The sequence below is a fragment of the Bos grunniens genome, chromosome 3 (assembly GCF_055505025.1).
Source record: "Bos grunniens cultivar Pamir isolate PY7600 chromosome 3, Bosgru_T2T1.0, whole genome shotgun sequence".
NCBI lineage: Eukaryota > Metazoa > Chordata > Mammalia > Artiodactyla > Bovidae > Bos > Bos grunniens.
Window position 1 is genome coordinate 1,156,495 of NC_141167.1, and position 20,000 is coordinate 1,176,494.

The following is a 20,000-nucleotide window of genomic DNA, read 5'->3' on the forward strand; positions in this document are numbered from 1 at the left end:
GCCTGCCGTATGGTGTCGGCGCGTCGCTGTGCAGTCCGTGACCACCTTCCCTCTGGTGCACACGTGTCTTTCCCGTTCTCGGCGTGTCACGGCGCTCCTCTGAGCCTCCTTACACCTGTGTGCAGTGCTGCTGCTTCTGGTGAGCAGCTTCTTTGGATGTTACCACTGAATTGGATTGTGTGTGTTTGTTGTTTGTTATATGTTTTTAAATTGCTTCTAATGTTACACATCCTCAGTGATCAGGAGCCTGTTTCCCGCACCGTTTCAGAACTGGTCGCATGACTTCTGCTCACCTTTGTTGGCCTCGTAGTGTGAGCACTAAATGAGGGTGAACACACGGAGTCCTGTGTTTATGCAGTGTGTGTTACTTTCCTGTGAACTATGTGTTGAGATGCTTTCCAGCCAGAGGAGAGCTCCATGTACCCTGACTTCTGCATTAGGTCGCCTTCAGTGTGAAACTGAAGCTCTCGTACACTCGAGTGCGTCTGTATCTTCCTTGGTGGCCTCTAGTCTGGATCATCAGTTGGCTGTCCTCCCCAGTCTTCCTGTCTCTTCACCCTCAGGTTTCTAACCCAGCTGAAATGTACTTTGGTTTCTGTTGTGAGGTGGGGATCAGTCTTTATGTTTTTCAAAATGGCTTGCAAGTGGGCCCAGCTCTGTTGATTGTCTAGACCCGCCTTCCTTGCTGACTTGAAGTGGCGTTTGTTTCAAATGCTAAACTCACGGATACACCTGAGTTTACTTCATTTATCCATTTTCCTCTTCCTTAGCCGAAACCCCAAGTACTAATGACTTGCTTTATGGTGTGCTTTGCTAATTTTAGGTTGAATCCCCCACTTTTTTCTTTTTTTCAAATAACCTAGGACAGTTTTATTTTTAGGTGAATCTAGGAAAACCACCCCCCCCCCTTTTTTTTTAACAGTACATATATATTTTTTTTAAAAACCTACTGGGACCTTGTGTTACGTTTCCTATGGCTGCCAAAATAAATTATGACAAATATAATAGCTTAAAACAACAGAAATTTCTTCTCTCAGTTCTGGAGCTGGAATCTGACACCTGGCCGTCTGCTCTTCCTCTGGCGCTCCTGCCTCCAGCCTCTCGTGGCTGCCCCTGTGTCCCGCCTCTGCCTCCATCTTCGTGATACCCTGACCTCTGTGTGGTCTCTTCCTCTCTTTCAGAAGGACCCACTCAGATAATTCAGGGTAGTCTTCACTCACTTCTGGAAAGACTTTTTTTTCCAGGTAGAGTAATGTTTAAATTCCAAATAGCAGGACCTGGTATCTTTGGCTGGCTGTAGCTCTGCTGACCACAGATGTCATTCGGCATTTCTCTGAGGGTGTAGGTGGACTTAGGGGAAGACAGACATCTCGGAGGTCAGTCTCCCCGAGAGTGGCGCTGCTCTGCGACTCAGGCATCTCGCATGGGCTTTGTTTTGGCAACACCGAGCCTCCCTTCAGCTTCCTAACTCTTCACTGTAACAGAGGGGTTTTCTAAACAGAGGGCCATCCACAGGTACTGGCGTTTGTCTCTTAGCTTCATTATTTCTCCTTAAGTTGCATGTTTGACAGACTTTGACCATGGTATCAATAGACATCTTTGCTGGTTTGTTACTTAATAGGATAATTTTGGCTTTTCACTAAATGTGGTATGTTTTTCTTCTGGGAAATGTTCTTCATGTGGCCATTTCCTTCTGTTCCTGAAATTATATTCCATAGGAAGTAAGGAATAGGTGCTGAGTTTCATCAGCCAGATGGGCTTTTTTAAATGGCGTCTTTCAGTTCTGCATATATGTTTGTGCACCTTCTCTGGGCTCTGTGTGTGAGATTACATTACCTAATAACGAGTCCTCACTGCGTCCCTCGCACAGACCTGCTTACTCATGGTGCCTTGTTCTCTGAGTTCAGAGTGGATTTATTGGGCTGGTGTTTTAAGTTTGTAAACTAGTTTGTAGTTGATCGTCTTTTCTCTGCAGCTCCCTCGCATTGTTTGGGGAGCCACCCTTGCCACCATGTGCAGGCCGTGTGTTGGGGATGAAGCGGCCCAGCTTGTGGGAGCACCCTGATTAACTGTGGCTAACAGACATACTCCATCCCCTTGGCCCCTGACGGGCTCAGAACCCAACCAGTGCCAGTGAGACTCAAAATAATCCCTGGAGCTCTCATGGGGCAAAGAAGCTCTTACATCTTTGGGAGCTACCAGAAGATAAATTACTGCCATTTATCACCCCGTTCTTACCTTCGGCACCAGGTGCCCAGAGCCCCATCCCTGTGCGCTTGTGTTTTCCATGTGCTCTTCCCTTGTCTGACAGGCTTGAAAGAGTTAATTGCTTTTTTCAGAGAAATTGATTTTAGTTATTTTTTTTCTGATTTTGGTTTTGATTTACCAAATCAGCTGTATTTTGGTTGTTTTTGTTTTCTATTTCACCAATTCTTTATTTATTCCATGTACTTTCTTTGATTTTTCTGTTGTCCGTCTTAAATGCTTATTGGCTCGTTTATCTTCATTTCTCCTTGTAAAATTTATAAAATTTGCAAGTTTGATTCATCCTCCGAGGATAGCTTTGTACACCCTGCTAAGCAGTGCTCTTTGATCTTTTCCTTCTCTGAACCCCTTATTGTTAGAAAAACCTTCAAACATAGCCAGATAGGAGAGGATATGGATACTTCATACACCTGTCACACAGCTCCAACAGTGGTCAGAGTTTTGCCATTTTTATTCATCTTCCCTGCTTGTTCCACACTGGTCATAGTTTGAACGTTGAGTATTTTAAGGCAAAGCCCACTTCATGTCACTTGTGAATACTTTAGCATGTATCTTCAGTAGGTGAGGGCTTTAAAGAAATTATACCTAACAAAATTAGCTACATTTTGTTACTATCACCCAGTATCTGTTCTGTGTTCCATTTTCTCCAAATGTCAGAGGATATGTTTTTACAAGTCTCCATGGTCTGGACTGGGTCAGTTGTTTGTGATGGTGGCGTGTCCACTGATCCTCATTATTTCCTGTAAACTGGTAGCTACATCTGGATGCTTAGTTCGTTGGGGAGGGGTGTTTCGGGTTTGGGGGTTTTGTTTGTTTTTGCCAAGAAGGAGTAGGGAGGGTGTCAAGAACACGGCCTAGATTGTGCTGGGTCGGGCATGTGCATTCTGCCAGGAGGCGCGGTGTCTGGCTGTCTTGCAGTTGGCTATGTTACAATCGATCAGTGAATGTAGTGTCAGCAGGCTGCCTCTGCCCCTTATAAAGTTTTGCATCGCCCATTATCTCGTGGGCTCAGCAGGCCTTTTGCTTGTTTCCCCTGTGTGGTTGGTGTATTAGTTTCCTGTTGCTGATGTAACGAGTCACCAGGAACTTGGCTGAAGTCAGCCTCCATGGGGTCAGGTTGAGGTGTCAGCAAGACTCCCTTCAGGGGTTCTGGAAAGAATCCAGTTCTTGCTTTTCACAGCTTCTTGCACCCCCTGTGAGCGTGAGTGCCCCTCTTACATAGTCTCCCATCTCGTGGTCTGACCTGGTTCACGGTTCACGCTCACAGGCTCCAGGGCTGCGCACACGGATGCCTTTGGGGCCATGATTTAGCCTACAGTAGACAGTTGCAAAATGAGGACTTCTCTAGTTTTGTTTGTACATTTACTTATTGGCATTTTTGTATGAAGGTTTCTCTTACTAATTCTGATTACTTTGAAATACAGTTCCTATTGGAGAGAAAAGAGAAATTATTTCTTTTCATTTATTCATGTTTAGAGTATATTTGGACTAGCAACTTCTGAAGCAACAATGCATTTTTGTTACTCCCCCCCCCCCCGCCCCGTACTACGAACTTGTAGATAGATAGATATATATGTATAATATATATAGGTGTCTTTCAACCCCCTGAAGCAGTTTTTTCTGGAATTATCTTTCATTGTGCTAGGTCCTCGGTGTACTCCAGGGGTTTTCTCTGGTGTGGCACACAGGCTTAGTTGCTTTGCACATATGGGATCTTGCTGGCTGCTCCTGCTGCTAAGTTGCTTCAGTCATGTCTGACTCTGTGCGACCCCGTAGACGGCAGCCCACCAGGCTTCTCTGTCCCTGGGATTCTGCAGGCAAGGACACTGGAGTGGGTTGCCATTTCCTTCTCCAATGCATGAAAGTGAAAAGTGAAAGTGAAGTCGCTCAGTCGTGTCCGACTTGTAGCGACCCCATGGACTGCAGCCTACTGGGCTCCTCCGTCCATGGGATTTTCCAGGCAAGAGGACTGGAGTGGGCTGCCGTTTTCTTCTCCAGTGCATGCATGCATGCATGCTAAGTCGCTTCAGTTGTGTCCGACTGTACGCCCCTATGGACAGCAGCCCTCCAGGCTCCTCTGGCCGCAGGATTTTCCAAGCAAGAATACTGGAGTGGGTTGCCATTTCCTTCTCCTGGGATCTTGCCAGACCAGGGATTAAACCCGTGTCCCCTGCATTTCCCACTGTACTACCAGCGAAGACCTGAAACAGTTCTTTTGATGTCCAGATTGTTCCTGCAAGTTGACTTCTGCATTCTTTGGAGGTGACCCCTTTTGCCTGTGACTGCATCCTTGCTCCCTGCTGCAACACGACATCCCATCTTGTGGCCAGGGTGCAGCCGTCTTCTCTCATGGTGGGGAGTGGCCAGGGTGCAGCGGTCTCCTCTCACGGTGGGGAATGGTGTCCACGGCCACGGTCTGTGTGCTCAGACAACACATTGCTTTCCTAGCAGATAGGCCTGGGAAGCAGCCATGAATATCAGATCAGATCAGATCAGTCACTCAGTCATGTCCAACTCTTTGCGACCCCATGAATCGCAGCATGCCAGGCCTCCCTGTCTATCACCAACTCCCGGAGTTCACTCAGACTCACGTCCATCGAGTCAGCGATGCCATCCAGCCATCTTATCCTCTGTCGTCCCCTTCTCCTCCTGCCCCCAATCCCTCCCAGCATCAGAGTCTTTTCCAATGAGTCAACTCTTCGCATGAGGTGGCCAAAATACTGGAGTTTCAGCTTTACCATCCTTCCTTCCAAAGAAATCCCAGGGCTGATCTCCTTCAGAATGGACTGGTTGGATCTCCTTGCAGTCCAAGGGACTCTCAAGAGTCTTCTCCAACACCACAGTTCAAAAGCATCAATTCTTTGGCACTCAGCCTTCTTCACTGTCCAACTCTCACATCCATACATGACCACAGGAAAAACCATAGCCTTGACTAGACGAACCTTTGTTGGCAAAGTAATGTCTCTGCTTTTGAATATGCTCTCTAGGTTAGTCATAACTTTCCTTCCAAGGAGTAAGCGTCTTTTAATTTCATGGCTATGAATATAGGTGTTTCCAATTCAGGTAACTATCTGCATGGTTTTTACTTATGCTGAAAATTGGTTTTTAAGGATGATAACCTGATCCAACAACGTGGAATAGTTTTAGAATGACAGTAACTAATGTTTCTAGGTTTATCCCACTTGGAATACACCGTCAAGTTACTGTGTTTTAAAGTGTTTTCTCTGATGCTTATGCCATGTTGTGACATTTTTATTTAGGTTGCTTTCCAATTTTTTTACTAAAACTGTTAATGAGGTATAGTAAACATATAGAGAACTATGCAAATCTTTAGTGAAGATTGAGCCATAAACAGTAACTGAGCCTCCCATGTAACCAGCATCAAGATAAAGAAGCGGGACTTAACTGTTTTTAGAGTTTATTTTTCTCTGATGTATATGGTTCTAGAGGCAAAGGGTCCATACAGTCAAGGCTGTGGTTCTCCCACTGGCCATGTACGGGTGTGAGAGTCGGACCGTAAGGAGGCTGAGCGCCAAAGAACTGATGCTTTCCAACTGTGGTGCTGGAGAAGGCTCTTGAGAGTCCCTTGGACAGCAAGGGAATCAAACCAGTCCATCCTAAAGGAAATCAGTCCTGAATAGTCATTGGAAGGACTGATGCTGAAGCTGAAGCTCCAGTGCTTTGGCCACCTGGTATGAAGAGCTGACTCTGGAAAGAACCCTGATGCTGGGAAAGATTGAGGGCAAGAAGAGAAGAGGGATGACAGAGAATGAGATGGTTGGATGGCATCACCAAGTCAGTGGACATGAATTTGAGCAGACTCTGGGAGATAGTGAAAGACAGGGAAGCCTGGTGTGCGCAGTCCGTGGGGCTGCAAGGGGTCGGACACGACTGAGCTGCTGAACAACAGCAGAGGCAAAGGGAACCATGGAGCTGGGTTGGCCAAACAGTCAGCTCGCTGTTCCCGTGTGATGACTCTAGCAGCGCGTAGTTGTCTTCAGCTTCATTTGGAACAACTGTCAGGTTCTACTGGGACAGCTGTCCTTTCAACGTGCATTTAAAAAACCAAAATTGGTGAATTTGTGTAGTCGTTTTAATATTGAAGATGGAAGAAAAACAATATTTTTGCCATATTGTGCTTTATTATTTAAAGAAATGGTAAAAACACAACTGAAACACACAAAAAAGATTTGTGCAGTGTATGGAGAAGGTGCTGTCACGAATGAAATGTATCAAAGTGGTTTTTGAAATTTTGTGCTGGAGAGTCTCTCTGGATGATGCTCCATGGTCGAGTAAACCAGTTGAAGTTGACAGCAGTCAAATCAAGACATTAATTGAAAACAGTCAATGTTATACCACACTGGAGATGGCTGACATACTTAAACATCCAAATCAAGCATTGAAAATCATTTGCACCATTTGATGTTTTGGGTTCGCTATAAATGGGGGAAAAAAAAACACCTTTTTCATCATATTGCTGCAGGCAGTTCTCTACTTAAATGTAACAAAAATTCTCCATTTTTGAAACACACTTTGAAGGGCAGTGAAAAGTGGATATGGTACAATAATGTGGAACGGAAGAGCTCGCGGGCAAGTGAGAAGGACCACCAGCCACGCCACAGGCCAACCCTCGTCCAGTGAAGGTGGTGTGTGTGTGGTGGGATTGGAAGCTGCCAAGTCGCTCAGTCATGTCCGACTCTGTGCGACCCCATGGACTGCAGCCTACTGCAGCGTCCATGGGATTTTCCAGGCCACAGTACTGGAGTGGGTGCCATCGCCTGCTCCTAGGGATTGGAAGGGGGCCTCTATTATGAGCTGCTTCTGGAAAACCAAACGATTAATTCCAACAAGTCCTGCTCAAAGTAAACCAGCTGAAAGCACCACCTGATGAGACGCGTCCAGCATAAATCTTCTGTCAGGATAACCAAGACTGCACGCTCCTTTGATGACCAGGCAGTAACTGTTTCAGCCTGACTGGGAAGTTCTGATTCATCCACGTATCCACCAGACATTGCACCTTCAGATTTCCATTTATTTCAGGTTTGACAGAATTCTCCATCTCCTCCTGACAGAGGAAACATGGCCTTTGAAGAGGTGGGTGAGCCCAGGGTCGCCAAGCAGACAAGAGCCCACCGAGGCTCCTGCTGGAGAGAAGAAAATCTGAAGACCAGGTGTTTCTGCTCCTTCCGCTGTAGAAGAGCATTCCGTTTCTGTTTGGACAGGACTGGTTCTAATTCTTAAATATTCAAGTGTAGGTTTACCTAGCTCTATATTCATAGCAAAGTTTCTTATAAACTTGAGCTAAGCTCATTCTAACTCGTGGAACTTTTCTATGTAAATTGCAGGAAGAAAAACATCTCCAAGTATATTGCCCTAGGTCAGATTTGGGGTTATTTTGTTTCTTGTGGGTTAATCGCAGGACTCCGGGGGAGCCTGCCCGAGCCCTCCTGACGCCGCCTTCCTCGTCCTGCTTTTCCAGACAGTCCCCAAGCCTGTGTGTGGAGGGCTGCTCTGAAGCGTGGCCTGCACCTGGAAGCAGGTGTTGCTTTCTCTAATGACACAATCAAAGACAGAGCGCGGAGGAGTCCTCTGATGGAGACAGCCGCCCAGTGAGGCGCGGGGAGGCTTCCCGGTCTCCGGTGGGAAGGGCTCTGCCCGGGTTTCCAGGCGCGAGGCCCCGAAGGCGTGGCCCGAGGCGGAGGGAGTCTGTGCTCCCCGATTGTGCTGCTGGCAGGGCTCGGCCTCTGCGTCTTCCAGACGCCGAGAGACTGTGCGCCGGTGCGTCTGGATCCCGAGGCTTCACGCGGTTAGGGGAGAGCCGTGTCCTCTCTAGCCCGTCACTCAGACACCACCGCGGAGAAGGCTTGTTGGTGTAAACGTGGTCTAAGACCACATGAGAAAGGCCTGTGACCCTGGCTTCTGCTCGTCGTAGCCGACCGGCTTCAGACGAAGAGCCCCTCCGTCTCCTCCAGGCGGGGGTCTGCGCTGGAGAGAGGCGCGCAGTGGTCTCGCCTGCGTGCTCAGCCCGGCCCGGCCACCAATCTGTAAGAGGCGTGTAGACTGCGCGCTTTTCTGTGCGCTCCGCTCCCAGAGCCGTAAACCTGCTGTCCCTTCACGTCAGTGAGAGCGCTCCTCCGTCGCTCGGACGCTGCCACCGCTCGGTGTCCGACCGTGCGCCGGGCCTGGTCTCCCTGGCCCAGGTGCCCTAGAGGTGCTTCATGCGGACAGACGTGCCTCTGACACAAGTGGGCACGTAGCATCAGCACAGTGGAGAGCGGCCCCTCTGCCGCGCGGACGCTGACCAGGCCTCTGCTGCATAACCCCGTCCTACACGAACCAGACTCCCGACGCATCGTCCGTTTCTCTTTGCTTTTATTTCCTTGTTTGGTGTTATTTTTACGTTACGTGATTAAATGAGAAGCAAGCCTTGCGTGAGCGTGGTTGGGGGTGGGGGGCGGTGGCGGGGCTTGCGTGCAGTGTCGCAGGCGGGGCTGGGGTCAGGGCGTCCGTGGGCACAGTGGCGTCAGGCATAGTTGCTGGGAGAAAGGAGACTTGGACGTGTGTGGACGTCGGTCAAGAGGGTACAGTTCTCTTCCTGCTAAGAACAACACAGGCGGCCACCCTTTCGCTCCTATGAGAATGCAAACAGTACCTGTATCTTTGGGTATGTTGAAAATTCTGAAAGAGATGGGAATACCAGACCACCTGACCTGCCTCTTGAGAAACCTATATGTAGGTCAGGAAGCAACAGAACTGGACATGGAACAACAGACTGGTTCCAAATAAGAAAAGGAGTACGTCAAGGCTGTATATAGTCACCCTGCTTATTTAACTTCTATGCAGAGTACATAATGAGAAACGCTGGGCTGGAAGAAGCACAAGCTGGAATCAAGATTGCCAGGAGAAACATCAATAACCTCAGATATGCAGATGACACCACCCTTATGGCAGAAAGTGAAGAGGAAATAAAAAGCCTCTTGATGAAAGTGAAAGAGAAGAGTCAAAAAGTTGGCTTACAGCTCAACATTCAGAAAACTAAGATCGTGGCATCTGGTCCCATCACTTCATGGCAAATAGATGGGGAAACAGTGTCAGACTTTATTTTGGGGGCTCCAAAATCCCTGCAGATAGTGATTGCAGCCATGAAATTAAAAGACGCTTGCTCCTTGGAAGAAAAGCTATGACCAACCTAGATAGCATATTCAAAAGCAGAGACGTTATTTTGCCAACAAAGGCCCGTCTAGTCAAGGCTATGGTTTTTCCAGTAGTCATGTATGGATGTGAGAGTTGAACTCTAAAGAAAGCTGAGCACAGAAGAATTGATGCTTTTGAACTGTGGTGTTGGAAAAGACTCTTGAGACTCCCTTGGACTGCAAGGAGATCCAACCAGTCCATTCTAAAGGAGATCAGTCCTGGGTGTTCTTTGGAAGAATTGATGCTAAAGCTGAAACTCCAGTACTTTGGCCACCTCATGCAAAGAGTTGACTCATTAGAAGAGACCCTGATGCTGGGAGGGATTGGGGGCAGAAGGAGAAGGGGACGACAGAGGATGAGATGGCTGGATGGCATCACTGACTCAATGGACATGAGTTTGGATGAACTCCGGGAGTTGGTGATGAACACGGAGGCTTGGCGTGCTGCAATTCATGGGGTTGCAAAGAGTCGGACACGACTCAGCAACTGAACTGAACTGAATGAGTATATATATGGAAGCTCTAAGAAGAAGGGAAATTGTACCTAAAGTACAGTGTATAATCATACTGGTCCTCAGAGAGGCCACTCAGTCCTCCTCCCAGCCACAGCAGCACGCTCACACCATTGCTGTCCTCAAGGTTTTTTTTTCCTTGCCAATTTGAGAGGTGAAATATAGACTCTCATCCTACCTTCAAACCTTTTTTTAAATTACAAATGAAATGTTTCCTGCATGTCTGTGAAAGATCTTTGTATCTTGCCTTTGTTTTTTAATGGGTTTATTCGAGTGGAAGAAAGACTGTACACCACGTGGTCACTTCTCTCTAAGGTCTTTGAGACCATGTCCTCTGCCCTCAGGTGCTTGTGGGAGAGGAGAGATTTTCGTGACTGAGACAAATGAAGTTATGAAGTTTATTAATAAGAAGAATACTTTGTCAGGTTACGTTTCTTTCTGGCTTGGTTTGGAAAACCCACTGTGCAGCACTGCTGTTGAGGAAGAGCTACAGACATAATTTAAAATTTTCTAGTACCCACTCTAAAAATGTAAAAAGAAGCAAGTGAAATTTAAGTTTGATAATGTGTTGTTTAACCTAATGCAAAACACTACCATTTCCATATGTGATCAACATAAAGTCATTGATAAGATGTTTTACACTGTGTTTATTGTACTGCCTCCAAAAACTGTATTTTAGACTTTGCAAAATTGTATATATGTACATATTTTATGGTAGTTATAAAATATTTATGTACATATATATAGAAATACTGTATAAATGAAAATTATATAAACTCTGATTACAGAATTATACACACATGCACATACATGGCCCGCTTGGGATTTAAGTAGTGTTTGCACTGAATTTCTATGCAAAAAAAAAGAAATTATTTTTCTAGTTATTCTCCCTAACTAGAGAATTGCAGTTTGTATGTTTAATTTAGCTTTACTGTATAGATGAGTAGGTCATTTCTCCATTTATTTTGTTTTTTTTCTGTATTTTGACAAAGGTTTTTACAGTATTCTCCATAAAACCTACTTTCTTACTAGATTTATTCCTAACAGTCTGTTGGTGACATTTTAGAACATGATTGATTTTGTGTGCTGATCTTGTTTCCAGAAAACTTACTGAGTTCCTGGTTTAATTCTAACAGTGTGTTCATACAGACCTTCCTGGATCTTGTACTTACAACTGTACTGTCTGGCACTGGCAGCCTTATGTCCAGTCATGCCTGCTATCTTCCTGCCGTACTGCCCTGGTTAGATTCCCTCTGCAGGCTTGAATAGAAAAAGCTCAACAGCCTGTTTCCTCGTGACCCCAAGACGAGCGCCTCTGCTGAGGTGCCCATCACTGAGTTAGGGAATGGGTCCCTGTCTCCTCGTGACCCCGGGACGAGCACCTCTGCTGAGGTGCCCATCACTGAATTGGGGAATGGGTCCCTGTCTCCTCGTGACCCCAGGACGAGCGCCTCTGCTGAGGTGCCCATCGCTGAGTTGGGGAATGGGTCCTTGCATTTCTAGTTGGTATCAGGAGCGGGCAGACTGTCTCTTTATTCTTTATCCTCAAGTAAACCACATTCTTTATTTGAATGGTTTGAGATGATCAAATCATTCCTGCTTCAGTGCTAATAATGTGGTGAATTATTTTAATCTATTTTCCTGATACTTAGCACCTTACATAATTGGATTAAACTTGACTTTATCATTATATATTACACATTTGTTTTTACATCTTTGAATCCGTTGGCTAGATTATTTTAGGCTTTTGTTTTTAAGTACCTAATGAAATTCACACATTCTCTCTCCTCACCTGGGAGGTACTGAAGCCCCCTGGCTTCGTGAGTAAGTTGGGAAGACAATTTCTTGGGGCCTCCTTACGGAAGCACCTGGGTCTGCCTTTTTGTTGTGACTTTTATGTTTGTTTCTTCAAATATTGGAGCGTGTTATTTAAACTTTCTTTTCCTTACAGATTCAGTTTGGGTAACTTATTTTCCTAAAAATTACCCATTTAATGTAAGTTTTTGATATTTCAGAGTCTCTATTGTAGTTGCAGCTTTTGCCACCCCCCTCTCCCTTTGAATTCTTCCACCAGCTTCCCTGGTGGCTCAGATGGTAAAGCGTCTGCCTGCAATGTGGGAGATCCAGGTTCAGTCCCTGAGTTGGGACAATCCCCTGGAGAAGGAAATGGCAACCCACTCCAGTATTCTTGCCTGGAAAATCCCATGGACAGAGAAGCCTGGTAGGCTACAGCCCATAGGGCCGCAAAGAGTCGGACACGACTGAGCGACTTCACTTTGAATTCTTCAGTCACTTCAGTTCACTCAGTCGCTCAGTGGTGTCTGACTCTGTGGCCCCATGGACTGCAGCACCCCAGGCCTCCCTGTCCATCACCACCTCCCGGAATTTACTCAGACTCAAGTCCATTGAGTCGGTGATGCCATCCAACCATCTCATCTTCTGTCGTCCCCTTCTCTTCCTGCCCTCAATCTTTCCCAGCACCAGGGTCTTTTCCAGCAAGTCAGCTCTTCGCATCAGGTGGCCAAAGTATTGGAGTTTCAGCTTCAGCATCAGTCCTTCCAATGAACACCCAGGACTGATCTCCTTTAGGATGGACTGCCTGGATCTGCTTGCAGTCTAAGGAACTCTCGAGTCTTCTCCAACACCACAGTTCAAAAGTATCAATTGTTTGGCACTCAGCTTTCTATATAGTCCAAGTTTCACATCCATACATGAATACTGGAAAAACCATAGCTTTGACTAGATGGGCCTTTGTTGGCAATGTAATCTCTGCTTTTTAATATGCTGCCTAGGTTGGTCATACGTCTTTTAATTTCATGGTTGCAATCACCATCTGCAGTGATTCTGGAACCCCAAAAAAACAGTCTCTCACCGTTTCCACTGTTTGCCTATCTATTTGCCATGAAGTGATGGGACCAGACACCATGATCTGAGTTTTCTGAATGTTGAGTTTTAAGCCAACTTTTTCATTCTCCTCTTTCACTTTCATCAAGAGTCTCTTTCGTTTTTATTTGCTAAAATAATCTAGCAAACTGAATTCTTTGAATTCTTAGTATCGCCTATTCTTGCCTATTCTGTTTTTTTCACTGATTGTTTTTGCTGGAGATCCAACGAGTTCTTTTACATTTAGCTCAGTCTATTCTCTGTGCTGTGTGTCCTTAACTTCATTGATTTCTTTATTTCTATTTCCTTTAGGTTTATTGTTTTTCTAATATTAGAAGAGGTTAACTAGCTAGTTTTTACATTTTCCTCTTCACTAGTATGATGGCTAAGATACTATTTTCAGATCTTCTTGGATCCATGAGTTATTTAGGAGCAAGTTTTAAAACTTCTAGGCTTTCAAACATTTTAACTTCTAATTAATTGTGTTGTGGTCACAGAATATCTAATTTTTTGGCCATTTGTTGAAAAAAAAAAAAAAGTTGGCCTTAGCTCCTGGTCAATTTTGTAAAAGTTAAATGTATTCTTGGAAAGAATGTGCTTTCTAATCATTGGGCAAAGGATTATATAAGTCCAATAAAGTAGGTTTTAACTGCATTGTTTTAACTTTCTGTGCATTTTTAATCTCCATAATCTGTTACCAAGAGTTGTCAGTCTTCCTTTATAATCTTGGCTGTATCAATTTATAATAAGCTTCAGCTTTTACTTAATATACTTTGTAGCTACAACTGGATACATACAGAATCAGAGCTGACTTTATTCTTGAGCGTCTTTGTTGTCAGTACTGCTCATCCTACAGTCTGTTGTATCTGAAGACGACACAGGTTGCCCAGCTTCAGTGTGTCAGTAGTTGCCTGGGCACTTCTTCCACTTCCATCTTTTCACGTTAAGTGTCTGTGTCCTTGTAGCTTGGGGTTCTTAAATAGCATATAGCTGGACTTTGTAACTGGGTAGTTAGTATATACTAACATCAGATTATTTCCACATCTGGATTCATTTCTTCCACTGTATTTTGTGCTTTATTTATCTTGCTTTTAAATTGCTTCTTTTTTTTACTTCTCTTGCTTCCCAGTGTTGTGTTTTTTCTCTTTTACTTGGTAATTAGTAATACAAAATAACAACCAGTAAATAATAACATACGACTATTTCTGAACCTACAGTCTGATACAAGTTCTAGAACATTGCCAATGACTTCCTGGTGCCTCAGATGGTGAAGAATCTGCCTACAATGCAGGAGATGCAGGTTCAATCCTTGGGTCGGGATGATTCCCTGGTGTAGGAAATTGCAACCCCTCCATGCATTGGAGAAGGAAATGGCAACCCACTCCAGTGTTCTTGCCTGGAGAATCCCAGGGACGTGGGAGCCTGGTGGGCTGCCGTCTTCGGGGTCGCACAGAGTCGGACATGACTGAAGCGACTTAGCAGCAGCAGCAGCACCAGCAGCCAGTACTCTTGCCAGAAGAATTCCATGGATAGAGGAGCCTGGCAGGCTACAGTCCATGGGGCCATAAAGAGTCAGACACAACTGAAGCTACTTAGCAGCAGCAGCAGCAGCTTTCTTTATAGTCCAACTCTCATATCCATACATGACTACTGGAAAAACCACAGCTTTGACTAGATGGACCTTTGGCAAAGTAATGTCTCTGCTTTTTAATATGCTATCTAGGAGAAGGCAATGGCACCCCACTCCAGTACTGTTGCCCGGAAAATCCCATGGATGGAGGAGCCTGGTAGGCTGCAGTCCATGGTGTCACTAAGAGTCAGACACAACTGAGCGACTTCACTTTCACTTTCCACTTTCATGCATTGGAGAAGGAAATGGCAACCCACTCCAGTCTTCTTGCCTGGAGAATCCCATGGATGGAGAAGCCTGGTAGGCTGCAGTCCATGGGGTCGCACAGAGTCGGACACGACTGAAGTGACTTAGCAGCAGCAGCAGCAGGTTGGTCATAGCTTTTCTTCCAAGGGGTAAGCATCTTTTAATTTCATGGCTGCAGTCACCATCTGCAGTGATTTTGGAGCCCCCCAAAAATAAAGTCTCTCACTGTTTCCCCATCTATTTGCCATGCAGTGATGGGACTGGACGCCATGATCTGAGTTTTTTGAATGTTGAGTTTTAAGCCAAGTTTTTCACTCTCCTCTTTCACGTTCATCAAGAGGCTCTTTAGTTCTTCGCTCTCTGCCGTAAGGGTGGTGTCATCTGCGTGTCTGGGGTTATTGATATTTCTCACTGGTTGCTTTTAAAATCTACTCTTGTCTTGGGCGTTTTTGAGGTTTCACTGTTCTATACCAAAACACTGCTGGCCCCCTGTTCTCTTTCAAGGAGGGAAGGGAAATATAATACTTTTACATTCTAGATTTTTTCCCAGTATTTTTCCAATATTTCTTTGTCCTTTGTATTTTCCTCTTGTGGAGTGCGTATTAGACATGTGTTGGACTTCCTCATCCTCTTATCTGAAGTTCTTAACCTCTTTGATTTGTTCCATCTCTTGATTTTTTTTTTAACTTGCAGTCTTCTACCCGCTGCCCAGGTGCTATCCCGGTGACTCAGGGTGCAGCTCCAGGGACCATGCCCTCAGCTCTGTGGCTCTTCCCCTCTGATGTCCCGCAGTGCCAAAGGGTGCTGTCAGCCGTGCTGGCTTTCTCCCTGGCCTTCGCCTTGCATATGCAGTTGCCTACTTAGGTCCCCACTTGGCCCTCCAGTGGGCATGTCAGACATTGTATCCAAGTTTTTGCATCACAGTTCCCCTTACCAGTGTAGACATTCAGGCTCTCCATCTCAGTGAGTGCACCCAAGAGCCTCCCTGCCTTTCTTGACTTCTGTTGATGGCCTTTTCCAGTTAATAGGGAATTTCTGGTGCTACTGTCCGAATCTGTCCGCTCAGTGCATTCTCCATTGCCAGTGATAATGGAAAGCCGTAGTCACCTTTAGACTGAATGAATAACTGCTGTGAGGACCCCCCCCCCATTCTGTATATACTGACAGAGTTCCACGGGAAAAAGTACCTCTGGGCCTGCCTGCCCCTCCTCTGCCACAGGCTTCCCTCTTCCTGAGCAGCACCTGTGTCTTGCCTGCTGAGGAGGGCCCTGACCTGCCCCCGGTGCTGGTGGTGCCTTCCCTCATCTCCAGGAGGATTTTGCTTGATCTCCTTGCATGTCCCTCCCTCTAGGCCTGGAGTGAAAGTGGCTCGATCCTGTCCAGCTCTTTGCGACCCCATGGATTATAGAGTCCATGGAATTCTCCAGGCCAAAATCCTGGAGTGGGTAGCCTCTCCTTCTCCAGGGGATCTTCCCAACCCAGGTCTTCTGCGTTGCAGGCAGATTCTTTACCATCTGAGCCACAAGGGAAGCCAGAGCCTTGACTAAAAGAAGCCGTTGTGGAGGCATATTACAGAGGAGTGCAGACCTGGCTGCTCCCTCATCCCCTGAGTGGAAGCCCCCGAAGGGAGGGACTCTGTTCTCCTGTTTGTTGTTTAAGGCTGGGCGCCTCGCAGGCAGGCCCCTTCTTACCTGTGAGACGGGCAGAGATACCTGGGGGTAGAGTCCTTAAAGGAAAGATGGTCTGCATTTCTGTAGGGAATTAAATGAGTAGCCAAGGAACTGAGGAGGGATATTTTATACAAGTGCAGGACAGACGAAGAGTGTTTGGGCTCCAGACTTCAGGGCAGTGGGCTGTTCTCGGGAGTTGGTCAGGCTCGCCCGCGCTCCACCTTCGGAAGTTGTGAATGGCTGCGGCCGGCGGCTCATTCCCTTTGTGTTGTCCCTCGAGGTGTCCTGTTTCTTTCTTGGGTGTGGGGGCGGTGTTGGGGGCCCCGCTGCCAGAAGCGGCTGCCCCTGCCCGCGCTTTGCGCAGGTGGCGGCCGTGCCCGACCCCGACGCCCCTCCGGAGCAGGGCAGCCTGCGGGCGCGGAGCGCGGCGGGCGGGGCGGCGCTGGCCGGCGGCGGGCGGGGCGGCCGCGGTCTGACGTGTCCGGGCGGGATTGGAGCCGCCGCCCTATATAGCCGTGGGGGCCCGGGCGCCGGCCGGAGGAGCCTGCCTGCGGGAGCGGCGAGCGAGCGGGGGTCCCGGCCTCTCCCGAGGCGAGCAGACGGACGCACGGACGGACGGACGGGCAGGCGCCGCGCAGGGTGAGCAGGCCGGGCGTGGGGCCGGGGCTGCACGGGGACGTTGGGACGCCCGGGTGCCGACGTGGAGCACCGGGCGGGGGAGGCGGGGGACCCTGGCAGCGGCCGCACAGTGGGCGCCCCCCCCACGCCCGGCTCGGCCCCGGGCCCCGCGGGGCGCCCCCCTGCCGGCCGGGGAGGGGCGGCTACGTGTCACCAGTGCGCATGGGCCGCGGCGCTGGCACCGGCCGAGCAAGAAAGTTTCCCGAGTCCCGCGGCGCCAGCCCGCTGCCCCCCGCCCGCCGCCCACCCCCCGCGCGTGTGGTCGGGTCTGGTCCCTGCGTCCCGGCCCGGGAGCCGCGGGGCGCCCCGACCTGCGCCAGGCCGGTGACGTGGGCGGCCCGCCGCCCCCTCCCCCGCCGCTCGCGCCGGCGCGCCCTTCCCCCAGCCCGGCGGCGGCGGGGGCGGCGGGCCGGGGCCGGGACGCGCCGCCTCACCTCCACCTGCGGCCGCCGGCCTGCTCGGCCGGGCGCGCCGCTCCCCTGGCGGCCGGAGCGCCGCTCGGACGCGCCCCGGGGCCCGCGGACGAGAAGGACCGCACGGAAAAGTACCGAACCCGGGCGGGATTCAGGGCGGCCGGCGCGCTGCCCCTTTAAGCCTGTCCCCGCCCGCGGGCCCGCGTGGCCGGTGGGAGGGCCGTGCTGAGGTGGCATTTGCGAGTCCCTCCCGCGGCCGTGCGAGCCGGGCTGCTTCCTCTCAAGTTTGCTCTGTCTCCTGAAAGCGCTCTGAAAAGCCTCGTCCTTACAAGCTTGCTGTGGGGATCAGAGCAAAGAATCGTAACTTTGCAGGAGGAGGACCGAAGTCCTGGGTGTCCCGGGTTTCCTGGTGCCTCCGCTCTCAGTCCTGCCCAGGAGGTACAGGAAGCGCTGAGGTCGCATTCGCTGGCTGAGAAAAAGTTCTTTCTGGACTACCGCTCCTGAGTTCCCTTTGCAGAAGACTTTCTTTTGAATGTGTAATTGAAAATATACAAGGGGATCAGCTTATATTTTATTGGTTACAAGCAAAAAAATTCTTTCTCTTAAAGATTTGTCTGTTGTACCTTCATTAGGACCAAACCTATGTGACATCTTCACATATGCCATGACTTCCCGTGGGGAGGTGGGTGCCTGCCCATCCATCCTGTGGGAGTGCTAGCCCACTCTGGGCAGGGGGTAGCAGAGAGAGCAATCTGCTTCTGTCTAGCCTTCTTTATTTGGCTCTAGTTCTGCTTCTTACAAAGTTCCATTTTGAAATGTGGCTTTTTGCTGTGGGTATTTATACTCTGAGAAACAAGACTAAAGTCCAGGCTAAGGGTGGTTTGAGATCTGCATTGGGTGGTCCTGAATGCTTCCCGTGGGGAAACTCATTGAGAGCACCCACAGTGATGGAGGGACGGGGCGTTTTGGAGGCGTTGAGAGCACCCCAGTGATGAATGGAGTCATAGCTGGGGAATGAACTGGCTTCCCGTGCCTGAAGGAGTCTGGTGGGGAAGGTGGGCCTGTTCTCTGGGGGAAGAAGCAGACGGAGTGTTCTGACAGCTCCAAGGGGAGCACAGCGGCCCAGCCGCCCCCAGCATTGCTCAGATACGAGGGTCCCTTTCAGTCCTGATTGGAGTGGCAGCATGCAGCCCAGTGAGGAGCTGCAACAGCTATGTTTGGCTTCTGCGCCTCATTAAGGTCTTCTGGGACTTGGGATGGCCAGTGAGGGCACCCAGGTAGAGGCGTCACCCGCCAGGAAGGCTCAGAGGGGGTTGAAAGACCTCCGGGGATGGGCATCGTTTTGCAGGGGACAGTTTCTTGGGAGGGGGCATAGCAGGAGGGCTGGTGATGGCCCAGCGCCTCAGGGCTGAGGTCTGCACACGGTTCGTCAGGTCAGCTCTAAGGTGAATTCTTTAAAGACGAGATCTTGAGACGTTTATAAGAAAAACAACAGCCTGCTTTGTTGAGATCAGACCTGATGTTCACCTGAGGCTCACTGTGGTCCATTCACCACCAGCTGTAACAACCACCGCTGGAAATGCACAGACTAGAGACCAGTGTATCCTGTCAAACCAGCTTGGAGTTTTCTGTGGGTCCACTCTGTGCGCTTGACTGCCCGAGGGCCTGTGCACATGTGAGGCCATTAGGGGCTGTGATAGGCTGTCCCTCCTTGAGCCTCGTGGACTGAGGGTCAGTAGGGCAGCTGGCTGGGACGAGCACGAGCGGCCTCCACAGCGAGCCGCAGGAGTGGCCTGGTGTGTGACTCCAGGTGTGGGGTGGGGCTGGCGCTGCCCTGTGGCTCGAGCGGACGTGGCGGTGGCCACCCCGCTGCGCAGCCTGCCCTGTCCGGGAAGGCAGGGGCTGGTCGGCGGCAGGCCAGGAGGCTGGCCTGGCATCGGGGCGGCCTCGAGGGCGAACCCGCCTCTCAGAGGGCAGGTGTGAGTGGGTTTTGAGACGCTGTCGGCGCCGGGTGTGGGAGGCTCTTCAGGTGGAAAGTCAGGAAGCTCAGGGCTGCCTGGAGAGTGGGTGGGCCCCGGGTCCCGGTGTCAGTGGCGCTTCCCAGAGCACCCGAGTCCTGGTCTGGGTGGGCTGACAGGGCCGGGGGGCCCAGGGCAGCTCACCTTTCACCTCTGCCAGAGGCCGGTGTGGGTGAGTGTCTCTGTCAGTGTGATTTAATGGAAAGGTTTTCTTTCTTCCTTGCCTTAGTCATTGAGACCTGCCGGTTAGAATTTGTCTGTAAATAAAATGGCCTCGGTCATTTTGTATCCACCCTCCCCCCTTGAGGGCCACGTGTCGTGTGTGTCTGATGGGACTGGGCCTGCAGAGAGGGGCTGGCCTCTGGCTCACAGAACTTCCCCCATGTGACTCAAGTCCTTACGTTTAAAGGATTTTTGGTTTTTGTAGTTTTTAAATCCTGAAATACCACAGGTCTGTGTCCCCAGCTGGGACATTGAGACCTTTTAAATCCA

General features: G+C 49.1%; 1 protein-coding gene across 4 annotated transcripts in view; it reads left to right on the forward strand.

Annotated features, from left to right (window-relative positions):
- The window catches only part of HDLBP (high density lipoprotein binding protein), a 59,257-nt gene that overhangs the window by 13,072 nt on the left and 26,185 nt on the right, over nt 1–20,000 (forward strand). Inside the window, exon 1 of one of the 4 annotated variants that reach the window (XM_086374515.1) lies at nt 16,936–17,038. The exons of the other annotated variants lie outside the window; for them this stretch is intronic. The gene's annotated coding sequence lies outside the window, so the exon portion shown is untranslated. Of the gene's footprint in view, nt 1–16,935; nt 17,039–20,000 lie in introns of those variants that run through there. 4 annotated transcript variants of the gene reach the window in all.